At 38.8% G+C, this 12675-nt stretch overlaps 1 protein-coding gene across 6 annotated transcripts in view; it reads left to right on the forward strand.

Annotated features, from left to right (window-relative positions):
- The first annotated feature begins 273 nt into the window (after nt 1–273).
- The window catches only part of SCEL (sciellin), a 147351-nt gene continuing 134949 nt past the window's right edge, over nt 274–12675 (forward strand). For all 6 annotated transcript variants that reach the window (XM_059995656.1, XM_059995659.1, XM_059995657.1 and 3 more), the window contains exon 1: nt 274–400. The gene's annotated coding sequence lies outside the window, so the exon portion shown is untranslated. The remainder of the gene's footprint in view (nt 401–12675) is intronic.

A 12675-nucleotide genomic window follows, 5' to 3' on the forward strand; every position in this document is an offset into this window, starting at 1 on the left:
GAGAATCCAAAATAGGTTGGATACTGTGGCACCTCGTGAGGGATAGAGTTGTGGGTATTGTTGATGTCAATTAAAAGGGTGATAACAGGAGTACATATTTTTGGTCTACCAAGGCCATAAATTACACAAAGAATTCACCAAAGACAGCAGGTCCATGAGTGAGCTGTTTTAATTGAATTGGTATTTGTACAAGTTGACACCCTCTTTTACACCACCCATCTCCTCCCTGTGTGACTCAGCCACTGAGGGAGAAGCCTCTGATCTGTTCATTAACACAGGCAGGTGGAGGTGGAAACTGCACTCAGTAAACTCCAGGTACCCATTAGTTTCAGCTGGATCCACCTAGGGAATCACTGCAGGCTGTTTAGACAAAAAGTCCCGGTTTATCTTCTCAAGAAAGGTAAGTTGAATTATATTTGCAAATGTAAATATCCCTGCTTTATTGCATAACTTTCCCTGTTTTCTTTGCAAGTGATTAAAATTAGAACTTACTCTCTGTCTTTTTTCCAGTGAAATTTTAACAGCTTCCAATGGACTGTTCTACTTGTCAACAGTTCTGCTGCTCCTTGTTGTGATTTTAGATGGCATTGCTTTTAAATTCTCCACAACTTTACACATTTCCGGGCAGCAGAGAAATGAAAGCCTATTTGAGTTTCCACGTAGGAGATGTCAGCTGGTGAATCTGGTCACACATAAGGATAGCAAATTCTTTAAATCGAGAGACCAGCACTCACCGGTCTACTTTCTCAAGTGACTATAAAAACATTTTTAAAAGGAGCTCCCTGTCTTCACAGATGATGCCTTTACTGAAATGGTGAACTCTAGTCTTTTATAGATAAGAAGTCTCTTTGTTTTTCTTCCCTGCTGAAAGCATTGCAAGTCACTGAGCTGTGAGAGAGAGATGCCCAGTCCTCCACCCTATCTTCCCCAAATAAGAAAATCATGTTTCTTGAGTGAATATACCAAGGAGTAAAGCAGGGCAGGGCTAACTGAGGGTGCGCAGTTTCCCACAGGGATGCGTGTGCATTTGGCCAACTTTGCGATGTTATATCCTGAGTTCTAACCTACATATTGATTAATGTACAGGGGGGCAATTTTCCACCTCTATTCATATCCTAGTCCTGAAAATCCAGTTTTGGAAGCCCTTTGATAAGAACAGAAAAGTTATTTTAAGCAGGCTTTCCTTTATGATTAATAGCTAAGCTGACTTGTCTGACCTGTGTTTTTTCTCTACCGTTTGCATCTGAGATGCAGAGCTGTGGGAATCGAACCCAGGAGCTACTCACACTTGCAACCAGCGCTCTCTGTCCTCCAGAAAGGCGCTTCCCACGGTGTACCTGGCTCTGCTTTCAATTCTAGAGCTTTCATTGCTTCCCATTGCTGAGCAGGTCATGTGCTGTCTCGGAGGCTTTTAGAGCTCAGTTCCCAAAGGTTACTGAGGAATTTTATAATAATTTGGCTTTCAAACATTTATAGTAATCAGAAAGCTAAATTATACCATTTGTGGATTATAATTTTACTTGTCATAAAATGTGATCAAATTTAAAACCAGCTTTCTTTTCCACAGTTTATAATGCAGAAAGGGTCTTCTGATATTTGCTGTATTCCAGAATTAAAGTATTGGGAAAATCAATTTGAGAAATCTGTGGTATTACATCAGTAAAATTTTTAGTAAAACATTTGCTTGATTCTAAATGTCAGGTAGACAGAGAATGCAGATAAAAGGCCAGGATTTTTGTTAAACTTTTAGCTACATGTAGGTTAAAAGGGTTAAAATTTAGGTTAGATTCAGCTGACCTAAATTTTCAGTTAGAATGGAGCATAGACTTATCTAGTCTAACTCACTAATTTTCTAGGTGAGGACAACAAAACATATACACGTTAAGCAACTTGCCAGGATGATAGAACCAGATGAGGAGCTAGATCACCTGATTTTGGTCTTTTACTGAATTTTCTCAATGATTTTTCAAATTTCTTTCACATAAAATATGTGGTAGCAATAAATGAGGTTCCCTCTGGCTTTACAAAAGAACTAGAAATGATCCCGAAATAAGAATTTCCTTATCCAGTAATACTTGAGAATGTTATTACAGTGCGTATAGAATGACTATGACATGAAGAGATACATTTTAAATTTGTAGTTTGTGGAGTCAGTCTTGTTATTTATTATATTCCTAGTTTTTAACCTCAGGAGCAGTCAGCCCCTTTGTAGGAAGGCGAGGTGGTGTGTGTGTAAGTTGTAGATTGTAGGGTGTGAGACATTCAATCGGAGACAGCCTCACCTCAGCTACCAGTCCATAGGGGCTGCTTACTGGCTGTCTCCTCTATCCACTGGAATGTTGACTGAAACAGCTAGTGATTCATTTTCCTGGAGACTTTGCAAACAAAGCAAAGAGGAGATGTTTTGAACAACGAAACTCAGACTGTGGAATGAGCTGCATATAATTCACTAGGCAGTCAACTTAAGCAAACGTGATGTAACTGATAGTGTCCCTATGATTCGGGCGTTAACTCTAAGCATTCTTTAAGAGTGATGTGATAGAATCCTTGGCCAGCCAGTGGTCCAGGGGAAAGCTTTGTTGGTCCCACATAGTTTGTCTTCTGACATTATCCTGTTCCTAGGCTATTTGTTGATCATGTTTCCTTTTCTCTTGCTGAGAACTTTGAAATAAGGGTTTTATGTATTAATTACTGGATATTTGTCTGCAGTTGCTTGAACTTTACTTTTTAATCAAAAGTCTTTATCAAATATATTTCTTAAGGGTTTCTAGTTTACCATTGTAAAAATCCATGTGATTTAAGAATTTGGGAAAGGCCCTTCCTCAAATGCATGCTTTGTCAAATGACAGCTACATTTATTAGATTTGCATTTTATGTTGGTTGCTAAATTTTTAAGGATATGAATCATCCTTTTATTGTGATGATTAATTGGAAGAGTGCTTTTTATAGGTATCCATTAAACAACAACTGGCTTACTTTTAGTTCTGAATACTCATTGTAATTGTATACTTGAGAGCTCTAAGCATCTAAATAATTCATTCTGTGTTTCTAGACCCAAGTTTCCCTGACCTAAAATGTGATTGTTTCCTTTGTATGGAACCTTCTGGGAGAAAGTAATGAACTATATAGACCATGCTTTTTTAACTAAAATATACACATCCCAGGAGACTGTGGCAGTATTCCAGAGAATGCTCAGAAGCCACAGGATATGCATGGTACCTCTACACTGAGAGTTAATTTTAAATATTTCAGAGAAAACTGCCCCCCTACAGCCTACCCTCCTCTGCCCTCCTCCCCAGTGTTCTCCCTTTTGTCATTAGGTAAATATTTGAAAGGAATCCATATAGAAAAAACTATAGGAGGCTGGAATCCAGATAGACTTGGATATAATTATGACCCCCAATTTGACCAAATGTCACTTGTATGATCATACTTATCTCACAGAACCAGCAAATAAAAAGAAAATTTAGGATTCCTACTGAATTATACGTATATATATAATAACATAATATGACATATGTTACCATTTCTTTTACAATAGTGCAAAGAGATGTAAAACATCAAGAAAAAAATTTCCATAAGAAAACTGTGGGACCTAGATTAAGAAAATCACAGACGTTTACTATAAGACCTAAAGACTTTCTTGAGTAAAAGCTTCTTTGAGTACTATTCCTAGATGGACAGATTGAATATCATCAATGTCAGCTCTTCCCAATCTATTTTGTAGTATTAATGCAATTCCAATCAAAAGTTCTTATAGAATATTTGTTTTGAAACCAGAGAAAATAATTTTAAAGTTTATCTTAAAGAAATGAATAAGTTAGAATAGCTGATAGAATTTCTACAAGAGAAATTAATGAAGGGTGCTTTCATTAGATATTAAAATGTATTAGAAAAAGACAATAACTAAAATAGTTTGTTTCTATTGCCAAAAACTAAAGGCGGATCTATGGAACAGAAGAGACAGCCATGAAGCACATTCTAGAATATATAAGATTTCTTTATGTGACAAAGGAAAAATCATATATCAGTGGGAAAGGGATTCCACCATTACTAAAGTAAATCCATACGGATTAGAGTTTCCATGTAACAATAAAATACATTTTTTAAACTTAGAAGAAAACATGTAAATATTTATTAATCTCATTTGTCCAACAAATGTTCCTCTAGAGCTTATTATGTGCCAGATGTAATAATAATATTTGGAAATACAACTGTAGAGAAGACGGTCTTGGTTACAACCCTCAAGATTTACGATGTGTCTGTGTGTGTGTGTTGGGGATGGAAAAAAACTTCAGCCACACAAAAGGCAGTTTGTATTGTACCGTTGTTACAGAGAGGTACTCTTTGCTATCTGAACACTTCATAGGGCTCAGCCTGGGGAGGTGAAGGTGAAGACAGGTTGTGATGGTATCACTGAATGCATCCAGGAGGATATGTAATGAGTGACCTGAAAAATGCATGTAAGTCTTTCCTGAAAGGAGAGTAAGGGTGAGAGGAGGCTCAGAAAGAAGAATGCTTTAGGCATAAAGCGTAGAGTGAGCAACAGCCTGAAGGTGATGAAAAGGATGGAGCCCTCAGGAATTGGAATGACTTAGTCTAGCTGAAGCTAGAGTTTGAGTGAGGCATGGGGAGTGGGGAGAAAGGAGGCAGGCAGGTATGGACTTGTAAGTTTTGATAACAATTTGGATTTTATCCTGACAGAAATGAAGGGCCATTGAAGAGTTTTAAGCAAGGTGGTGACTACTTTGACACTCTTGAGAATGGACTGGGAGAGTAAATCTAGAGCTTGGGAATATAGGTAGGAAGCTGTTAAAATAGTAAGCAGATTATGGCAGCTTGAATTGGTAGTTTGAATATGGACAGAAAGACAATCAAGAGTGATGTAGGAGCAGAGTTGTAGGACTTGGTGATTGCTTGGATTTTGAGGTCAGAAAGAAGTTTCATGGATGGTCTACATGGATTTCTAAGGAGTGAAAGAATTAATAAGGGGAAAGAAGAGAATTACAAAATTGGAAGCTGCTGATCAAAAAAAAAATCAGAGTCAGACGCTAAGTGAAAACTGGGAGAGTAAAAATAAATATTTCTGATATATAAAGAAAGTAAGAAAACAATAAGACATCCATAATATTAATCAATGGATAATTCACAAAATAAGAAATAAAATAACCAATAAAATTATAAAAATATGCATTTGAGCCAAAATGATTCCACTTTCATCTATTAAATCATTAAAGAGACAAATAAATGATAATTCTAAATGCTGGCCAATGTGTGGACATTCGTAAGCTGCTGGTGGATTATAAACTGGTATAAGGTTTATGGAAATAGATTTGACGATAGAGACCAAGAACATTTTAGAAGTTATACCCCTTGGCAAGTAATTTCACTTCTAAGGATCCGTCAGAGATGGATGAAAATAATTAAGATGTGGTTTTGTTGGAAAAAACCAAGGAATTATGTTATACTGATAGATAGGCCCATAAGATGAAATATTTCGTAGTTGCAAAAGAAATAATTATTCAAATATTTTTAAATGGCATTGAAAAATGTGTATCAGTAGGCTCTAATAGGCATAATATTAATGATAATAATAATAATAAACAACCCTGGAAGAAAATAACAGTGATTGATGAAAGGTATCTGAGTTTTTCCTTCTTTGTGCTTTCTATATTTTTCACATTTTCTATTGAGCATAATATAAGGAGAAAGATTTTACTGTGTAAAATTGGGACAAAGAGTGACATGACATGAGCTGCAGCAAATATGAAATATGATAACTTAAGGTAACAGAGTTTTAGTTCATAATCCGTGGTCAAAATTTGGGCTTTTACTCATTTAGCAAATGTTTTCAGCTAGAACTAAAAATAGTCCATAAGAGGTTCAAGCAATAGGTAATTTTTATTACATAGCATTTTTATTAATGAATATTAGACCAGTGTCTTTAATAAAATGAAATTGATCATTGTCCCAGAGAGTACAATTCTTCATGCTAAAACTTGACATTATCTATCATTCTGCAGAAAAGATTGGTGGTGGAAACAAGGGCAAGTGAGGGCTCATGCTAAAACCGAGAACAAACAGTAAGAACATTTTATGGTCGACGGTTATCGGACTCAAAATTCATAGCATATAGACAACTGTCTGGCCACAAGATTTTATTTGTGCTACATTCTAAACTGTTTAGTAAACAAGTTTACTAAATCAGTAAACAAGTTTTCTAATGCTAAGTGGAGACTGGGAGGCTGTGTGACTAAAGAAATAGCAAATTTCTAACCATCACAGCAGGATAAGTGAGTCTTTCCCAGCCCAATAAGTATTGGATTTCCTTATACACTGTGTATGAAGGCTAAAAATAGTCCATTAATTTAAATGCATTTGTTAACGTTTACACTTTGTGAGGCCCTGTTTATTTTATCCTTACGTAATATTTCATGTTCTTTTAGGTGATAATTAATTGTTTGGTGGTTTGTTGTATTTACCTTACAGAAGATAATGCTGCTGTGTATTGACTTGTGATTATAGAGCCTCTCTTATTCTTCTGTTGAAAATGTTTTAATAGCGTTTGTCCTTTTTTGGTTTCTAGAATTTTTTCCCTGTTACCAGTGATTTCTGGGAAACAAGTACTAGTAGGTATTATCGAACCATGAAGACTTTTTCATATACGAAAGTGAATACCACCAAGCTACATATGTCATTCTAGACATTTTTGCTGTATTTATTTCCTTATTCTATGTTTGCTTTTTTATACTTTCTATCACTATAGAGGTTTCTCTTAGGTAACTATTCATATTTGGTCTTTTCCATAAAGATATCAATTTAGATAAGTCTATTAGAAGCTTCATAAATTAACTGGGAGATTTTGGAGCCATTAAAGTATCCAACTATCACTCTGTGCTGATCTCATGATACTTTGGTAAAATGATCAGAGAAAGTCTGCTCCAAATCTCACTCTTGGTTGAGGTCCATCACAGATTTCTATTGCAAAGGAAATGTCATTCTTCTCACCCTTTCTTTTAACCTGGTAACTTTCTACCTGTTGAACCCTTTTTGTTTCCTGGGCTTCTGGGACAGGAACTTTGAGGTCAGGTCGATTTGGGCTGGAATCCCAACTGTTCACTGGCTGTGTAGCCTTAGGCAAACTACTCATCCTAAAACCTCTTTCCAGAAAGAACTAATTTTACCCACTGTCCACATTTCCAACTCCTGCCCTACCTTCTGAAAAAGGACTCTGACTTCATTGAAATCATTCATTATAAAGTTTCACTTAGGTATAGAAGGAGGATAATCATAGTATCAGCCTTAAGGCATTATGTGGGTCTTAAATGTGATAATACATGCAAAATCTAAGCTCAATATGGCTAACACTATCACACGACCAAATACCAGCAGTGAATTCTTTTCGCTGGTTTCTTTCTTTTTTCTCTCATCCTCTATTTTGTTATCCTATTTTCTGCTCTGCATTTTTTTCTCTTCTGTCTTACTCTTCCTATTCTCTTTCATCTCTGCACCACCTCATTCCAGTTTCTTTGCTCACACAATCTTTCTTAAGGAGAGTTAGCAGCGAGTGGTAATATGTAGCACTTATTAGGTAAGTTGAGAAGCATTTTGTCCTTGGGTGGGAAGGGGAAGAGTGAGATCCACAAAGTCCTTTTTCTTTTTTTTTTAATTTTTATTGAAGTATAGTTGATTTACAATGTTGTGTTAGTTTCTGCTATACAGCAAAGTGATTCAGTTATACACACACACACACACACACACACATATACATATTCTTTTTCATATTCTTTTCCATTATGGTTTATTACAGCATATTGAATATAGTTCCATGTGCTAAACATAGGACCTTGTAAAAAATAAAATAGATAAACAAGGTCCACAAAGTCTTTTTGTCAAGAGGACCCAAAAGATGGAGAAGACTGCAGCTTAGTTGGGGCAGGAAGCGCTGGGGCTGACTGGCTAGGGGAGCAGAAGATTACATAATGGACCTAAATGCTCTTGGGGAAGTGCTGTTATTCAAAACAGAAATTGAGAAGGACATAGGGAGATGAAGAGGATCTGAACAGGGATACATTTAAGAAATAGGAGATGTTTGATAGTTTCAAATGCATCCAAAGAAAACCATGAAACTTGACTGGTTTTGTATTTCAGAATTTAAAGAGAGTAATTTCATCTTAAACCTAAAGACATGTCTTTGGGCAGAAGCTGTAGGCATTGGGTAAAAACTAGCACTTTCTGGTGGTTGGCCACAAAGAGGAAATGAAAGAGGGGCCAGAAGTTGAAAAGGTTTTTTTTTTTTTCCTGTTTCTATACTGACTTCTGACATCATGATTTCACATCAGAGTTTTCAACTTACGAATTTGGGGCTTTAAAAGGGAAAGGTTTTTGTAGTTCCCAGCATAATAAGGACATATCTTTTTATACATCTTTCCTTACAGTATTATACATTTAAAATATAATTGCTGGGCTTCCCTGGTGGCGCAGTGGTTGAGAGTCCGCCTGACGATGCGGGGGACACGGGTTCGTGCCCCGGTCTGGGAGGATCCCACATACCGTGGAGCGGCTGGGCCCGTGAGCCATGGCCGCTGAGCCTGCGCGTCCGGAGCCTGTGCTCCGCAACGGGAGAGGCCAAAACAGTGAGAGGCCCGCGTACCACAAAAAAAAAAAAAAAAGAAAAAAAAAATATATATAGTTGCTGGAAAAAAATACAGTTGCTGGTGTCTGCCATTATTTGGTATGTGTACCGGTAACAGCATTTTGAGGAGACCAGATGAGAGTTTCATCTTTCTCGTGAGAAGTTTAAAACTTGATTGGAAGGAAACTGAAGGACAGCACTTAGAAATAAATCTAATTGGCTGAACCGAAGCTATTAAAGTGTCATTATTTGCGTGTTGAGTAGATATGAAACTGAGGATAACCTCAGTCCCTGAAATAAGTAATTTCTTTAAAAAATAATATAAAACTGAGATTTTGCTGCATGTATTTCATGACATTACCAATTTGAAAGGTTTCTAATCTCTCATCCACTCTACAGAAGGGTATATTTTAACAAGAGCATTATTCACAGGGACATATATTGTTGATCTTTTTTTTTTTTTTTTGCGGTATGCGGGCCTCCCACTGTTGTGGCCTCTCCCGTTGCGGAGCACAGGCTCCAGACGTGCAGGCTCAGCAGCCATGGCTCACGGATCCAGCTGCTCCGCAGCATGTGGGATCTTTCCGGACCCGGGCACGAACCCGCGTCCCCTGCATCGGCAGGCGGACCCTCAACCACTGCGCCACCAAGGAAGCCCCTGATCCATTTTTATTAGCAGTATAGAAAATATCCATATATAAAAAAAGTTGGTTTATATTCTGGTCAGGATGGCAAGTGTTCCATTGCAGTAAAATTTTGGTGGAATTACAGGTTGATGAGAGTGGGGCTTGCACCTTAAATGTTTTAGATTGGAGTTTCTAGAAATGGTTCTGGGGCCACCAAATGGGCTGACATATGGAGGTGGTTAGGGTGACATGGCCAATGGGTCTTAAGAAAGAGAAAGGAGCAGGTGGTGCTGAGGAAGGTTGCGCAGGAGATGGAAGTGAAACCTGTAGATTTGGTGAAAAATTTTTATTTTCCCACACTATTAGTCATTTTCATTAAAAAAAATAAAACTCCTGCATACTTATTAAACTATTATCATTTGAAAATAGAATACATTATATTCTGCTGTCTCAGTTACCTCATGCCAGTGGACAGCATGGAGCTAGGAAAGAGTATAAAACATTATCAAGCCATCTAGTAGGGAGATAGATCCAGAGGAGTCCGGTAGGAGTAGTGCCAGGCCACTCATGGCTTCAGTGTGGCCACGGGAGGGGTGAGGCTCGAGACTGAGCTGCCCAGGGGTGACGGAGCAGCTGTTTATTACTGCAGCTCCTTCCAGCTCCTCTCCCATTATCTTCCATCTCTCGGAACTCCCGGGCTTTTCCCTGCGTATCTGGAGTTGGCTATATCACATGGTACTTTGACCAACATGTAGTATCGTTTGCTGAAAAGACCCTGGCATTGCAGTCATATAGACCTAATTGCAGTTCCTGACTGTCACTCCCTGTGTGACCTTAGCCAGGTTATTTAATCTGAGTTTTGAATTCCTATAATTAGAGTTAATAAAACTCATCTGGAAGAATTAAATAAGCTAATGAGCAGTAATCTGTGGCACGATGTGAAACAATAGTAGGAACTAAACACATGATCCTTCTTGCTAGGAACATTGAACACACAGACATGTTGCAAGAAAGAGTGTTTTACTAATAAAAAATCACTAGTATATTTTGTAGACCACCATGGGCTTTTAGACCTTCTGTTTACTCCACGATGATCTTGTAACAGGTAGGAAGAGCATTAAGCTTGAGTAACAAAAATATGAAAGAGTAATCTCATGAAGAAACTAGGTTTATTTTCCTCTTGCCAAAAGTTAAGAGATAGATCATCTCAACTTTTTGACAGCTATTTGAGGCTATTTGGCAGCTCCATGAGGAGCCAGGCTCCTTCTAACTTCCTGCTCTGCCATTCTTAGTGTGTGACTTTAGTCCCGAGGTTAGTTCATGGTCCAAAGATGGCTGCTCTTACCTTCTGCCTGGCAACCTACTTTCAGAGATGGAAAGGGTGAAACACAAAAAGCCTGGTTCTTCCCAGGGACTTTCATGAAAGAGGCAACGAGATAAAGCTTGGGTGTCCCAGAGAAAGCAAGGGAGTTCACTGGCAACTATCCCTAGAAAGTATCCCAGAGACACTGGGGTGGACCCAGTGAGGTGTTTATAGGATACCTGAGGCTAGTTATTGGCAGGGAGAAAGCGGTAAGGGCCCTGAGCTTGTTTGGATGTCTTATCTTATGACTCCTTCTGGAGAATACCCGGCTACCAAAGGCATGAAAATATCGCACCCTTTAGCAGGGTGCTGGATCTGATTAGAGCCAGCCCTAAATATAAGGTAAAGAAGAGATACCTGCTTTTCTCTCTACAACTGCAGGAAGTGCTATCAGTCTGGGAGTCCCTGGCAGAGAGGAAACGACGATGAGCCTTGAGCTAGAAAGCGTCAGATGGAGTCCCAACTTTCCACTCAGCAGCTTCTCGAGCCATGTCTCTGCTAAGTAGGGATTATACTCTTAGAACATAGCCTTGGAAATGAAATGAGATATATTATAATTACTATAAAATCATCTAAGGTATTATTATTGTCTGAGCTCTCCTCCTTACCCAACAGAGCCTAAAGGGGCAGGAGTATTGAGGATACCAAGGAAAATCTAAAAGACAACATCCATATAGAATCCTAAATATGTCATCTTTTATGTCTGGCTTCTTTCACTTAGCATGTTTCAAGCTTCATCCATGTTGTAATATGTATCAGTGCCTCGTTCTTATTTATTGCCAAGTAATATTCCATTGTATGGATCTGCCACATGTTGTGTATCCATTCATCCACTGATGGACATTTGGGTTGTTTCCACTTTTAGGCTATTTTGAATAATGCTGCTATGACCATTCGTGTATACCTTTTTGTATGGACATACGTTTATACGCAGGAAAATATCAGGAAATACACAGAGAAGGCTGCTCTGTGAGGGTTTGTCTGCTGCAATCATTCCTTGAGAAGTTGTCCTGGTTCTCCTGCTGCCAGGCAGTCAGGGCAGAGCTCATGGGACTTCCAGAGATGTCGAGTCAGGCGGGCCCTGCTGTGTACCTTCCCTCTTTCACTCTAATGCCAGGTTACTGGTCTCGTCTTGCAGTTACTCATGACAAACGTTACTGCTGGTTGTGGAGGAACGAGTTGGCTTTGGTTTAGAAGCCAGATTCTGCTTGTTGCCACTTTGGCAGGTTACATCCTCTCCCTGAGCTTTAGTCAGGTGTCTTATCTGAGAGGTGGAGGTAATAGCTGCTGTGCAGAGTTCATGTGAGGATGAGATAATGCCTGTGAGGTATCCAGTTGAGAGCAGGTACTATGGCAATTGGCAGTTGCCCCGGGCAGTAGGGCAATTAAAGACACAAAGGGCACAGGTCAGAGACAGGGTAACACACAGCTCTTTGAATGACTTAGCTATTTTAGAAATGTTTAAACCACTTTTCCCATAAGCACTCTATTAGTTTGCTAGGGCTGCCAAAGCAAAGGACCACGGGCTGATTGACTTCAATAACAGAAATTTGTTGTCTCCTAGGCCTGGAGGCTGGAAGTCTAAGATCAAGGTGTCATGAGTTTTGTTTTCTCCTGAGGCCTCTCTCCTCAGTTAGCAGATGGGCACCTTCTTTCTCTCTGTGTCCTCTCATGTTCTTTCCTCTATGCAGACATATCCCTGGTGTCTCTGTGTGTCCAAATTCCTCTTCTTATAAGGTCATGGGACAGATGGCATTAGACCTCACCCCAAAGGCCTCATTTTAACTTAATCACTTCTTTAACAGCCTCGCTTCCAACTATAGTCACATTCTGAGGTACTGGGGTGTTAGGATTTTTGAGAGGGACCTAATTCAGCACATAGTAAGGACCTAGGGGGCATCTACTCTGTCCCGCACACTGGAAATAGAGAAGGGACAGTCTTAAGTCTGGCTCACAGGACACTCGGTCTTTTGTGAGAGACAAATAAGCAGATAATGGCAAAATGACTTTTCTCCATTGACCCTTCCCTGTGTTTCACGACTGAGCTTGCA

Source organism: Delphinus delphis, chromosome 18, assembly GCF_949987515.2.
Source record: "Delphinus delphis chromosome 18, mDelDel1.2, whole genome shotgun sequence".
Taxonomy (NCBI): Eukaryota; Metazoa; Chordata; class Mammalia; order Artiodactyla; family Delphinidae; genus Delphinus; species Delphinus delphis.